Below are 14,873 nucleotides of genomic sequence, written 5' to 3' on the forward strand. Positions count from 1 at the left end.
GTAGGGTTGGGTCCTCAGCTGAGTGTCCAAGCCAAGCCAAGTCTCCAGCACTCTCTCTGTGAAACCAGTGCTTCATGTCCCTGCTTCAAGCAGCTGATGCACACATACTCTTTGAGATTTGATTTACACACACACACACACACACACACACACACACACACACACACACACACACACACACACACACTTGGGAAAGGCTGGCACAGATTTACTAGCAATGCCCCCTTCTGCCCAGAGTATAAGGTACTTACACTACTATCAGATACTCCAAAGCCAGCTAGTCTAAGGCTCTTGCAAGGGTACCCAATTATACTGAGTGAAATTAATATTAATACAAATGGTAGTTTGACCAACAGCAAGGCTTTCAGGGGAGGCCTGAGCTGACGCCAAATATCTACATGTACTCTCAGAGATTAAAATATTGTCTAAAAGACCAGCCACAATGAAAATTTTAAATATATTTAATAATAAATAAAAAAAGAATATGAAAATACTCAGTATCTATTTACAATAAGCACCAGAGTTTCAGTCACAGGCAATATTAAAAATAACACAGATGGACAGGTTCACACAGTTACAGAAAAAAACAATACTTAACTAATCTCACTATATTTTTCCTGACTGATCTAAAGAATTATAATTCCCTAGTTACTTACTAGAGCAAGGCAAGATGAAGTAGTTGAGAGATCCTTCTTTGTCAGGTTACAAAAACAGAATGTTCTGAGACTTTAGTTTTACCTAGCATTAAACATTATTTTTAGTGATGGATTGAAGAGTGACATCACATACATCTATCTGGTCATCTGACTTCTGTTTCCCATGCTTCCTCCTTTGGCTAGAAGCTGTCAGGATTTAGCATGTTTGTTAATACATACACATAAAGCCTTGCTAAGATCTGCTGCAGCTCCTGGAAGCCATAAAACAATTTCAAATCTCCACCCTCCCAGAGTAGCAATTAGTTCACCCCAATGACAATGCAGTAAGCTTCCTAGTGCAGACGTTTTGTCTGTGGTTGCATTGAGAACTGTAAGATACAATCTTTATGGCCTAAGCCAGTTAATTTAATTTCATCCTATTTTCAAAGTTTGAGATTAACCTCTTCTCTTCCAGTATCCTCTGTTAAAACATATACATTTAAACAGTTATAATAATATATTTATATATTTTTTTCTTTCCAGCAGGGCACACTGTTGGTACATTTTTAACACAAGCAGCTTTACAAATACATTTTCAACACAAGCATCTGTACAAATCAGATTGATATACAAATGACATATAATTCTTTACAAAGTTCCAGCTAGCTGTGCTGGTATATGTTACACATCCACTGCCCTGCCCTGCTTCTCCTAGCATAGCTGACAATACCTCACATAGTCACAGATGGCACAAAACACTCTATCAAGTTGGAAGGCAAAGACAGAAAGATAAAAGAGATAGTCATCTGACAGCTTTCATAAGAGATGCCAGCAACAACCTGCTCATCAGCCCACAGGACATCAAAAGCAGATGGAAGGAGCATTTCCAGCAGCTCATGACTGACAAAAACTGCACAGAAGATGTACTGTCCTAGACATAGCCTATAATGATGGAGAAAGGCCAACCCATCCTGGAAGAAGTAAGAGAAGCACTAAGAAAAATGAAGGGAGTGAAAGCAGCAGGGTCAGATGAGGTAACAGCATATATGATCAAGATATTGGGTAAGTTAGGGTGAGAAATGTCTTCTGAGGATACTAATATTGGTATGGAGAGAAATTCTTATCCTAGATGACTGGAGAACAAGCATACTAGTGGGCCACTGTACTCCTTCACTCCTCCTTCTCCCTGCTCTTCCTGTGCTAGGGCCAATAATCAAACTCTTGTCGCCTTGGTTGTCATCCCTCTGTGTGGTTTGGCTAGACTAGGAGAAGGTGATAACTGACCGAGTGTACATTTCTGGATTTTAGTTTCTGTTTCAGCTCCATTTTTATGCTCATCCAGTTCAGTATCACTAGGGTGTGTCTGAGTTAGGCAGTCGGATAAGTATACCTACCTGGACCATCTTTGGTCCTTTGGATAAATGTTTTGAGAATCATGATTTGTAGTCTGGCAGCTGTGACATGCAGTATGTTTGTACAATTAATGACTAATATTCTGTGACCTGTCACAACAATGAATGACTTGCTGTAAAGGAAAGTATGCTAGAGCTATAGTCCATAACAGTCTTGAGCACATTGTTCTTTTCAACTGGGAATCTGCAAAGTGTCTCAAGTTCAGTCATATGTTTTGACAAATGTATGCCTAGAGGGGCATTGCATTCAGTAGTGGGTATAATGAGAGATGGGTAAAGGGGACTTCTTTGAATCTAGAGGAGATGACTTTGGAAATGAGTTGAGCCAGACAGAAGGATTTCTGAATTTCTGCAGTAACATGATGGTCTAAATATGTGCAGCTGTAGCCTGGTCCTCTTTGAACACTTTTGCAAGGCACTGTAAACCTGACATTGTTTCCTGGTTTAGGTCTTCTTTCAAGACTACTGTGGTCATTTCTATGTTTCCCTGAAACTCGCCACCCAAGAGGATTAGTGAAGGACTCTGTAGAAGAGTTATGAGATGTGAAGTTAATAAAATTACCATAATGATAGATCTGTAAGAAGAATGTCTATGTTCTCTAACATGTCCTATTTCTATCGCCCACCTTGGATGTTTCATTTGGCCTCTCCTATGCCTGTTTCTTTCTTTCTTCAGCTTATTCCTGGCAGCAGATTTACAGAGTGAGAAATGGGTAGTGCATAATGGGTAAGGAGGGGTTCTATATTACAACATAGAATGCTTAAAACAGCGAACAATGTTTAATCGACCCTATTTCAGTGAAAGCTGAAAATGTCGACACCTCAGAACAGCGATTTCTTTCCTAGGGAAAGAAATCGCCATTCCAACCAAAAAAACAAACAAACAGTAAACAGTTCCAAACACATACACACTTACCTTAACCCTAATTCTAACCCCCCCCCAAAAAAAAGTAAACAGCTGAAAACACATATGCACTTAACTCAACCATACATCTAACACACACTAAAAAAGTAAACAGTTTAAAACATATACACTTACCTTAACCCTCCTTCTAACCCCCCACAAAAAAGTAAACAGTTTAACACATATATGCACTTACGTTAACCCGCACCCTAACCCTAAGGTCAGTAACTGTTGCACATTTACGTTCAGGAGCTATATTGGATAAGGGAATCTCTGAGACCACACTACAGTGCAGAACATGGCAAAGTAACGAAGCGGCCAAGCGACTTCTTTCCCAGGGAAAGAATTCACTGAACAGCTGCTTCGCTGTTTTGCCTGTTCGCTGTTTTGAGTTTGATGAAAATGCATTTGACAAAATGCATTTTCGTTGTTATAATAGGAACCCTAAGGAGGGCAGGTGCCTGACAGCCTGGGAAAGTTCAGTCTTTCAAGCCATCCTAATGCCTGTGACATCAGTCCTGAAGACTACTTTCTTCCTACAGATCTGTCCTTGTGCTATGGACATAGCTTTCATTTTTTAACTGTATTAAAACCTACTAAACTTGTTATTACAGAGCATGTCATCACAGGAGTGGCTAAACTGCTCAAAACAGGCTTACAGGTCCACAGAGGACATAATTACATCTGATAAAGTGCTGACACACTTCAGCCTGGCCCTGCTTATACATTGCATGCGGTGCTTTAGGTTTCAGACTGCCCCATCTTATCTTGCACATTTTCAGACTGCACTGTACTTTTGCTTGCTGTTCTAGTAAAATCTGAAAGAAAATATGCCAAGACTGACCAAAAAGGCCATTAGTCTGGTATGGAGAGTTTGGAAGTTCCAGCTGTACTTGTGTGGAGGGAGGCTTCCACTGGGAATAGACTGCCTACTAGTGACTTCCTTTCCATTTAAAAGTGAGTACAGCCACACTGTAATGCTGGTCTCTGTTCCTAGAAGCAGACTCATGATGTTGAGTATAAGGGAAGTAAGCAACATGATAAAAAAGGGAATCTGTCTAGGTACCGTAAGAGAGACACCAGAAGATCATCTTCATTAATCCATCTATTATACGATTCTAATGACACTTGTTAGTCACAAACATAAAGGCATGACAGTCTAGAAATGAACCAGTGTTCTCAACAGCATGTGACTTAATGGTAAGAGCATGAGAAAGATAGGAAGTTGTCAACGTGTATGAACTGTATACTGACCTAAGATAAACATGTACCAAAATAGTTTCTGTAAGTTCTAGCTGGCCGGGTCAATGAGAGGCAAATCTAAATGCAATAATGCAAAGGCTTGTATACACTATACACTCATGGTGGTGAAAAGGCTAAACTGAACGGTTATAATGCACCAGCAGTTTTGTCTATCAGAGGTGCTGTTTGGAAACCTATAGTGAAAGCACAGAGAAACAGTTTGGTTTTCTGAGAGTCTAAATGCATGCATTTCAGTCTTTATATGCCTTTAACGTTATCACGTAGCTGTTCTGTTTTTTTTTTTGCTTTTTTTATTTAGAACATTTCTCAATGTGTTAGCTTTATAGAGTAATTACTTTCATAGAATTTACAAAACTATATTTTTACTGTTATACTCCAGATTTTAAACTGCTGGTTTCATCATCCGTGATTTCAACCACTTCTCTAATAATTTTTATGTTTAACAAAAGAGGAAGCTGTATGCATTTATTTTAAAGGAAATAGTTTTCAGTAAAATTACACTGAGAGCTAAGGTTGAGAGAAAATGTGATTCATGACCATAGTCAATCTGCTGGTTAATCTAAGTCAACTGAAAGTGTAGAGCAGAGAATTACACAGATGCCATATGGGTATCTCAAAACTAATATTGCTGTAAAGGGGTGCATATCCTGGACTTTATGAGGATGTTTTCATCTGCACAGAGATAAAAATCAGCAGTGTGGAACTGGGTAATGTGCTGTTATTTAGTTTGCAAATAACCATTAATAACCATTAATAATAATAGCAATAATTATTATAGTAATGTGTTACTATTTTGGTATACCATGTACAGAAAGTTAATGGCATTAATGTTTTAAACTGGCAGGACCGTGTCAGTGTGACTGTTAACTTTTACAAAACTGTTATTTCCAGAATGCTGGCTTGTAATTTCTAGCATGATTATTTGATGAAAGTCTAACATATTAATATTATGTTTATAGCAGTAATGACAGTGTCACTGTGCCACCAAATGGGTTGCACTTTATTATGTACTACACTGGAAATGGTGGTGGTTAGACTAGGCACCTTGTCAAAGTGGGTTTCCTTAAATCAAGGACCTCACAGTGTTAAGCTCCCAGCTGCCTGTATTCCTATGGAACAGCTACTTCCTGCTAATGGTGCTCTAGTCTGGGATGCTTAAACAGTGTAGTGCAGAATGAATAAAACTGATCTTTATCTTTCGAAAGGACAGGGTGAGCAGCATGGTATCTACTTTCTCTTCAACAACATTCAAAATAGTATAAATTAGAGAATTCTCCCTTTGTCTTTACTCTTTGATTTTCTTACCTTTAGTTTTCCCAGATTCATTAATGGATGCTGGTTTCTGTCTGTCTCTGAATTATGGATCTGACTACTACCATGTGGATAATTTAGTAGGTAATGGTTTGAAAATTTGTAATTTATTAGAGTGAATCCTGGAACAGTGAGATTGAATGACTGAAAATGCAGACTCACAAATACTATGTCTGAGATATTTTGATCTTACAGTTGGTATATGTAACTTCATCAGGAGGTAAACAGGCCTTGTCCCTGAAAAAAAAAATTAAAGCAGAAAAAGAAACATTTGCCATCAACTCCTGTGTTTTCAGTCTTTTTTCATTTTTCCAAGAATTACTATTACAAGTATTGCCATTTGAATAGGAAGCCTAATTATTAACCTCCCAGGATACTCTTCTGTATAAAAAACGTTACTGTAATTATTAACCTCCCCAATACTGTTCTGTATAAAAGACATTACCATAGTTATTAACCTCCCCTAATACTCTTCTGTATAAAAGGTATTACCGTAATTATTAACCTCCCTTAATACTCTTCTGTATAAAAGGCATTACCATAATTATTAACCTCCCTTAATACTCTTCTGTATAAAAGGCATTACCGTAATTATTAACCCCCCCCAATACTCTTCTGTGTAAAATACATTACCATAGTTATTAACCTCCCCTAATACACTTTTGTATAAAAGACATTACCGTAATTATTAACATCACCTAATAAAAATCCACTACCAAACATTAGCGGACCGGAGTTCCGCTGTGGTGACCCCTAACCGAGATAAGCCGAAAGAAACAACATTAACCTCACCTAATACTCTTCCGTATAAAAGACATTACCGTAATTATTAACCTCCCCTAATACTCTTCTGTATAAAAGACATTACCATAGTTATTAACCTCCCCTAATACTCTTCTGTATAAAAGACATTACCGTAATTATTAACATCCCTTAATACTGTTCTGTATAAAAGGCATTACCGTAATTATTAACCCTCCTCTAATACTCTTCTGTATAAAAGGCATTACCATAATGATTAACCTCCCTTAATTCTCTTCTGCATAAAAGGCATTACTGTAACACACTGTTCCCAAAGGAAGTGGAAAATCTTTCATTCCGACAACATTTCTGTAGTTCTCTGTCTACATGCTGTGCCAGTAATTTCACACTAAAGATGAGAAATTAAATGCTTAGGTTCAAAACCCTAAGCCTCCCTAAATATAGTCAGCATATGTGACACTCAAACACCGTACACAACATCGTGCCACTGCTGCTACTACTTATTACATCAAATAAATATTTGCTGTTGATTTTCTTAAGCCAAAACATCTGTAAGTAAGCTGCTCTCATCAAAACTTGTGGTTTCTAGTAGAACATCTGGTAAAGTAATCAGTACCATACTAAAATTCACTGATAATATGTCTTGTTATGAATTCCTTCAGTGGTGCAAGCCACCTTTTAAAGCAGCTAGGGAAAAATAATCCATTAAGTTCACAGAGAACAGCCAGATGTGACAAGAAGATGTGACCCTTCCTAAATATTATGTTTCATATCAGATTTGTAGGTTTTTGCATGTACCTTGTATTGCTTTCAGTAAAGCTGCAGTTCTCCATATGCCAGGTGCAGCTATAAGGTTGAGAAGGAGGATGCTGGATGTTTCTGTCTGTCTGTACCACAAAGGGATTTCATGCTTGTTAAACGAAATGAGAAGAAGTAAATGTAACTGTTGCATTCACCATGTGTAGGTCTTATCTCTGGTTAAATGCTAATATCATTGTCATTACAATGCAAATCAGGCTTTGTCTGGGTAAGGGAGATCTTACTGTGTTCTCCACAATATGGCCTACTTAAAAACATCCCGTCCTTTCACGTACTTCTTTCCCTTAACTTAGAATAGCATACCCAGAAGCAGTTCTTTCCTTGGTCATGTATGGAAGCAGTGTTGGAAGACTTTTTTCATCAGATCCATTTGAATATTGTTAACTGTAAGCTGCTGAACAGAGTTTAATGGCATTTCTTTCTTGTTTCCAACACAGTAGTGGCCTTAGTGCCTGCTTTAATTCAGTAAGAGACAGTGATCATGTGACTGGCCTCTCTTCCCCTGCTGGGCAATGAGCAGTAAAATGTAACAAATGCTGTGGCAAATTCTCAAAGAAAATTATTCGGGATTTCAGAGAATACCAAAATTGCATGTAAAAAAACCCTGCAAAATCAGGTACAGATAAGAAAGAGATAGAAAGCATAGATCAAGTATTTTTCCTTGTATGTGTCTTGCTTCAGACTGCACTATATGAAAAGTGTGCTTTATGATATGACAGATTTAAGGTTTTCTTGTAGCTGCCCTTTTAGTAGACTTAATTAAATCTGTCTCTTGATAATGCAAAATATTTCCTCCAGATTACAACGGTGCTTATGTTTTGCACAGGACAGCATCAGGGTTGTACATATTACCAAGTCTGGAGCATGACCTGGTTATCACCAACATGGGAGACCGTTGCTCCACACCTGTAGTCAATTTCTCCCTGGTTAAATATGACCACAAATTGATCACCATGGACATCTCCATCTCACCTACACCCCTGCTAAGGTGACCACCCTGAAAAACTTCTCTAAAGCCAACTTTGGGCTCCTAAAAACACAGGTGGCTAACTTCTTGGCACCCATGCTAATGGAAAATAGCTGCATGACTGCCGAATCGTACACCAGTGCACTGTACGAGCATGTACACAAATGCATGGACCCTGCCATACCAAATAAAACTAAGATGCTCTCCTCCAAAAAAAGGAAGCCAATCTGGTGGTCCCCAGCCATCAATAAACTCTACAACAGAAGGAAGAAACTGTTGCAGAAAAAAATGAAGTCACAAGACTGGAAAACCTCCCTTATCAGTCTCAACAAAAAGCTGAGATCCCTTATCAAATCCTCTAAAGCCAGCTATGAAGGCAGAATTGTGGCTGACATCAAAAACAACCATAAAGCCTTCTATAGCTATATCAAAAACCTCAAAGGCAATACCCAGATTTGCTTTGAGTTATTGCATAATGGCAATTCCTATACTGAGCCAACTGATGTAGCCAACATACTGGCCGACAGATTCAGTGCCAGCTTTACCACTGTCCCCTCCAAGGGCCCTATCACAATACCAGAAGAAAGCCTGCTACCCACCATTTCTATGGCACAGGTAAAAGCTGCATTCTCCAAAGCCAAGAGTACAGCGTTCATGGGACCTGATAATATCCCCGCCTGCATCCTACATGAGCTGTAAAACGAACTGGCACCACATCTGTGTGCCCTGTTCAGTCACAGCCTTACCTCAGGCTATGTCCCTAATGAATGGCACACTGCTACAGTCATCCCGCTGCATAAAGGGGGAGCAACTACAGACCCTGGGAACTATCACCCCATTAGCCTGACGAGTCTGGTATGCAAAGCTATGGAGCACATCATCATGGACCTGCTTAACAAAGCTATAGGCAGTCTCCAAACTCTTGACCACAGTTTGGCTTTGTCAAGGGGAGGTCCTGCCTGCTGAGATCCTGCCTGCTGAACCTGGTTGACTTCTTCAAAGCAGTCACTAAGGCTGTGGATGAGAGTAAGGGAGAGCATACAGCCTACCTTGACCTGGCCAAGGCCTTTGATATCATTCCCCACTTAGGTATCATTGATAAAGTCACCAAACTAGGCATCAATCCTTACATCACTAGGTGAGTTGCAATTTGTCTCACAGACAGGACCTACAGAGCGAAAGTTGCGGATTCCAAGTCAGACTGTCGACCAGTCACGAGTGGAGTCCCATAATGCTCGGTCCTGGGCCCTGTCCTGTTTGGCATCTACTTCTCAGAAGTCCAGGCCTACACAGAAGGACTTTGGCTGACTAAGTTCACTGATGACTCCAAGCTAGGAGTCATTATCAACTGCCCAAGTGATGCATACATCCTACAGAAGGGCCTCTCTGAGACCAATGACTGATGTCGGAACCATGGCTTGAAACTTAACTCCAAAAAATGCGTTATCATCCCCTTTGGAAAAACTCAGTTCCCAAGAATCACCACATTTATAGGAGCCCACTGAACACTGAAGGGGACATAAGAGATCTGGGCGCCCAGGTCAACAGCCACCTCACCTTCGACCACCACATTGCCACTGTGGTCAGAAAGTCCTTCTACATGGCACATCTTATAACCAAAGGTATTGTATCCAGGAAGAAAGAGGTCATCATCCCTCTCTACTTATCCCTCATTAGACCAGTCATCGAATATAGCGCCCCATTTGGCATGTACCTGACCAGACACCTACAACAGCTGGAGAGGCCACAGAAGTACCTCACAAAAAGGATCCTGGGCCTTAAACACATGCGCTACATGGACAACTCAAGAAACTTCATGTTCTCAGTCTCTTATCTTCTACTTAGAGGTGATCTCTGCTTGACTTACAAAGTCATGTCCGACCCAGCCCTTCTTGAAATGTTACACCTAAAGAAATCCCAATCCCCCCACGCCACACGCTCCAGCGATCACAACCTTATTACCACAATTAACAGAACATGGTGGAGGGACAGGTTCATCTCCCAAAGACTACCCATACTCTGGAATAAGCTTCCCATTCATGTCAAGCAGAGCACCTCACTGGCCGTCTTCAAGAGAAATTTTGATGAGTGGATGGGTAACAGAAAGTTCACTCCAGGGATCATTCCAGTTGCCCTATTGGATAGGGGCACTGTGAACTAACATCAGGTAGCACGGTGCATGGGCATATTTTTGGGGGGCTAGGCTTGTAAACTCTCCAGGGCCATTAGCCTAGTACACACCTATGAGGCTATGTGTAGATAATAGAATAAGGAGTTGTACTTTTATTACTAATTACTGGGATGGTTTGACTTGACAAAAACATTTTCATTGGAGACTGGGTAGAAGAGTTTCACATATAATTTTACCACTGGATGAGTATTTTTAGTGGAGGGGTGGTGGGGACATTTATTTGAATAATGAAGGTATGAAGGACTGAGTGAGCAATGCTGAAGATGAAAAAAAGATACGTTACTATAGAATTGTAGCCAGTTGTTGGTCGTTAATGAGATGCAGTGGTGTGCTCTTTGTGAATGACCAGATGCAAAGTGGGAGATGCCATGGTATGCCTGTTCAGGCTTGTCTGAAGAGAAGAACACATGTTGGATAGAGCAGTAGAACAGGGTTGTATAAGGAAGGCTATGACACTGGTTATTCTTACGTGATAAATGAGCCATTTTCACACTCTGTATAAGGAGCCTATCCACAACCATTCACATGAGTAACTTTGGTTTTATGGTTAGACTTCAGAGCGCTGTCAAGTGTAACACCTAATAGTTTGAAAGTGTGGACCATTTCAAGGGAGACTTTATTATTATTGAGCTTTGTAAGAGGGTTAGAGTTAAGCTAATTTTGACCTAAGTAGGACAGCATGACTTTGGTCTTTTTAGAGTGTAAGTTTAGATGTTGATAACCGTTACTGAATTCTGTCAGTGGGTGTTCGTAGATGAGTGAGAGCCAAAGAAAATGGAAGTGTCATCAGCTACTGAATAATTACTGCTGGCTGACAAACTTGAGGCAAAGAATTGACAAAAATGGTGAACAGTAGGGGTCCGAGGACTGATCCTTGAGGACACCTGATGTTATTGATTGGGTTGGTAATATACAGTTGGCCCTATTTACAGCTAGTATCCTGTTAGTGAAATAGCTTGTGAGCCAGCATCATACTGAAAGTAAAAGAGTAAAGAGGGAATGGTGGTGTAGAAATGTCTCATTGACTGTATCAAACACCTTTGTTAGGTTAAGGAAAATGAATCTCACAGATTTATTATTGTTGAGCTTTTCTCATAGCTGTTTATAAAGGCTAAGAGGTCTGTTTTTGTATCATGGTTTGATGTTAAACCATGTTGGTAGAGAATATCAAGTTGTTGCTATTCAGATGTTTAGAAAGTGCTGTGGGTTTGTTTTCCACTAATTCTTTGAGAGCAGTGGAAGGATGGTGGTAATTTGGTATAATGAAAGTCTTGGAAAGGGCCATAGTTGTGCAATGATTTAAGTATAGATGACTTTTGCAGTATGTGGGAATAATTGCTTTGAAGACACTGATTCTTTTCAGATGTTGTAAGAAAAAAAAGAGCTAATTTTCTCACTTCAAGCTGTAGAATATAGCTGTAGAATATTTTGGTTGTTAGCCCCGGCACATTATTATTTGTTTGGTTCGATTATACCTGTGGCATAGATGGTGAGAGAAAACAGACAAACATAGAATTAACAGACAGGAATTTTCTAAGCTTTAGGATTTGTCTATATCATAGAGTACTTTCAACTACTGGGCTTGAAGGGATTTATGGCTAGTATATTGCAAACCTTACTCTTAAGATGATTTTAGATATTCAAGTGTATGTATGATGTCCGTCAGACTTGGTACATACATTCCAGGCATAATAAAAAGACTTTATGAAACATAAGCAACTATTTATGATTAGTCATGCTTTTCAGGAAGGCATAATGTAGTTTCTTTAGTTTATTTCTGGGAAATGTCTAAGTTGTAGATTCTGTAACTGTATCATAGTGAGCCTGTCTCAAAACACAGAAAAGTGCTTGAGCATTTCTTAGTAATTACAAAAGTACTTTGAGCCACTCCATTAAAAAAATGCTGCATTTTGTAGAAGCGCAGTGACTCACTCCCACACACACACACACACACACACACACACACACACACACACACACACACACACACACACACACACACACACACACACACACTTGAAGTAACCATGGTCTGTCTTAATTCACTCTTCTGTTATTAATTTCTGCATTTAATGTGATCCTGCATAAAAATTCCAGACAACGGTGTAATGCAAGTGCACATTATCAGACTTCAATGGCTCTCCCCTGAATCAGGCTTATGTTATACTCTAGGTAGATGCAGAGAGAAAAAAACATGATGTGCTCTAGCTGTAGGGATTTACTTCCATTAGTTAGAGCAAATACAGTCCTTAACAGGTTAAAGTTCTGCCAATCAAGAACAGAGTAAATATTTTGGATCTGCTTAGCTCCCTGAGGTAATACTAGCTGCTAGATTTCACCCTTGTTGAGTTTGCTGTTACTAATTGCTGATGGCTTGTGTTCGGCCTGCCAACCTTACATAAGCTGCAGCTGGAAAGAGAGAGAGGACTTTCACTGAGCAGTAGCACCTGAAATTGTGGTAGTTGAAAGCAGACTTATCCTGGACAGCTGTGCTGCCCCTAGCTTAAAACATACAAAAAGATATTATCTTACCTCATCTGACATTTAGTAAAGACGGTTTCTTATGAAACAAAGTTTTCAGAAGGTTTTGCACACGCAGATACAGAATGATTGAGCAGTAAATCATATCGGTTAGTAATGCATGTTTCTAGGCTGCTGGAAGCCTTATACACTGTGATACCTGTTTGCCAGAACATTTTGTAGATGTTTTTATCTGACATTATAGTTCAGCTACAGCAACAGACATGACTTAAGCTGTAAATGTTAGGGCCACATGGCACATAATTTTCCCAGAAGCCCAACTCCTTCCCTCTTAGCAATCGTTGCTTTTGTTTAGGAAAGATTCTGTGGTATATCTGATGGCAGCAGGCTGCTTTATTGGGTTTTGAGGTCCTTTTTCTTCAGAAATAAGGTGAAATTGTAATAGGTACGTTTTTGCTCTTATTCTTGTATTGAACATGTTCTTCTCTGCTTTTCTCTCCCTATTTTCTTGCCATTTTTGTTGATATTCTTTATTTGACCATTAGACAGTATTCACAGTCGTGGCTTTTGTCACTGTTGGTGGGAAAAATGAATTTCAGCTGCTGACAGACAGGCACTCCCAGCAACTTACTTGCCTTAATGTCTTCCAACACTACAGAGTGTGCTGTGTTGTACAAAGGTCAATGATGTTATGAAAGAGTACATAGGAAAAGAGTTTCAAAATGATTCAGTCTCAAAGCTCTAGCAACTGCAACAGGAGCATTTGCTTTCTAAACTTCACCTGAGGTAAAACATGCTCTAAAACCTTCAAGTTCGTCTACCCCCTCACTTTAAAAATACATTGAAGCGGGTCGTGGAATACAAGAGTGATTCAGATTTTCTTTACTGATTTTTACTGAACCTTCAGCTTCTGCTGATGAGATCTTTCTTCTTTCCATTGAATCAACTTTACTCCAGCACAGTCTTTATACCATCCTCTGCATGCCACATTCCTGGCCACAGGAGTGATTCTTGGATCCTTCAGCAACTAAAATGATTTTCAGAAGGCATAGTCACAAACTGTGATCTGTTAACCCCCCCATGTCAATTAGCAGAGCTATTTTGTAAATGGGAAAGTCTGAACAATGTGTTAGAACCATGGTGAAATGGTCTCATGGTGCCTTTACTCTGATGTTCATCGTGTTTCACTGTTGCAGTCATGACTGTAGGGTTCTCCCCTGCCGGCAGGCAGTCCTCGGTCGGCCAGAATCCCAAAGCCTGGGTCCGGCGTCGGCTGCTCAGCCATGCTCCCTGACGTCAGAGTGCCAGGAGTACAAAGCTGGCAGCCGACGCCATGTTCTCCAGTCTTTCTTGCCGTGCGGTGATAGCAGTTCGCAAGTGCCAGTCGGCTGACTCCTGACAATTTTTTCTAAACGTACTTCAGTCCGAAGACTTTCTTCTCCTACTCAAAGCTAAGTACCCCGTTGGGGAAACTTTTTTCTTGCTCCAGTCCGATGTCAGAAAAAGTTAATAATTGTATTTCATGTGGGAAGCAAATACCTCATAAGGATTTTCATTCTTACTGTATTCCTTGCTTAGGCCCTGACCACGACGTAGCTAGTTGTCGATTTTGTGCTAGATTTAATCAACGTATAATTAAACAAAGGTACGATTTTGCATTTCATTACTTCAATAGGCGTTTTAATTACAAAATGTCATCGGACACGCTTCTGGCTACCGGAGTTCACAAACGATGCAAGGATAAAGACAGGCCTCCGAGGTCCAAATCAGACGATATTGTACAAGCAGAGCCAGCTTCAGGTTCAGCCGTCGTCAGTGAGGTGCTTTTGCAGCCCCTGTCGTTGGCCATTTTGGAACCAATGGCTGAAACGGACTCCCATGAGGAGCCAACTAGGCCTTTGAATATTTCAGTTGCAGGACCTTCGGACAATGCTCCTTCGGATGGGTCCAGAACCACTGTGCAGGTACCGGCTTCCGAAGGTGTTTTCAGGCCTACTCAGCTTCTAATAAAGGCAAAGCCAAAGACAAAGGCAAAGACTCCTTACAAATCAAAGACTACAGCCCAGGCCTCTTCTGATCCGGGACCCAAGTCTCAGAAACAGTTACTTAAGATGGCGGAGGACTTACT

At 40.1% G+C, this 14,873-nt stretch overlaps 1 protein-coding gene across 1 annotated transcript in view; it reads left to right on the top strand.

Annotated features, from left to right (window-relative positions):
* Positions 1-14,873, top strand: part of UST (uronyl 2-sulfotransferase) — a 2,042,870-nt gene that overhangs the window by 170,260 nt on the left and 1,857,737 nt on the right. The gene's annotated exons all lie outside the window — the stretch shown is intronic.

Source organism: Protopterus annectens, chromosome 1.part0 (assembly GCF_019279795.1).
Source record: "Protopterus annectens isolate FY-2018-M chromosome 1.part0, PAN1.0, whole genome shotgun sequence".
In the NCBI taxonomy this organism is placed as follows: Eukaryota; Metazoa; Chordata; order Ceratodontiformes; family Protopteridae; genus Protopterus; species Protopterus annectens.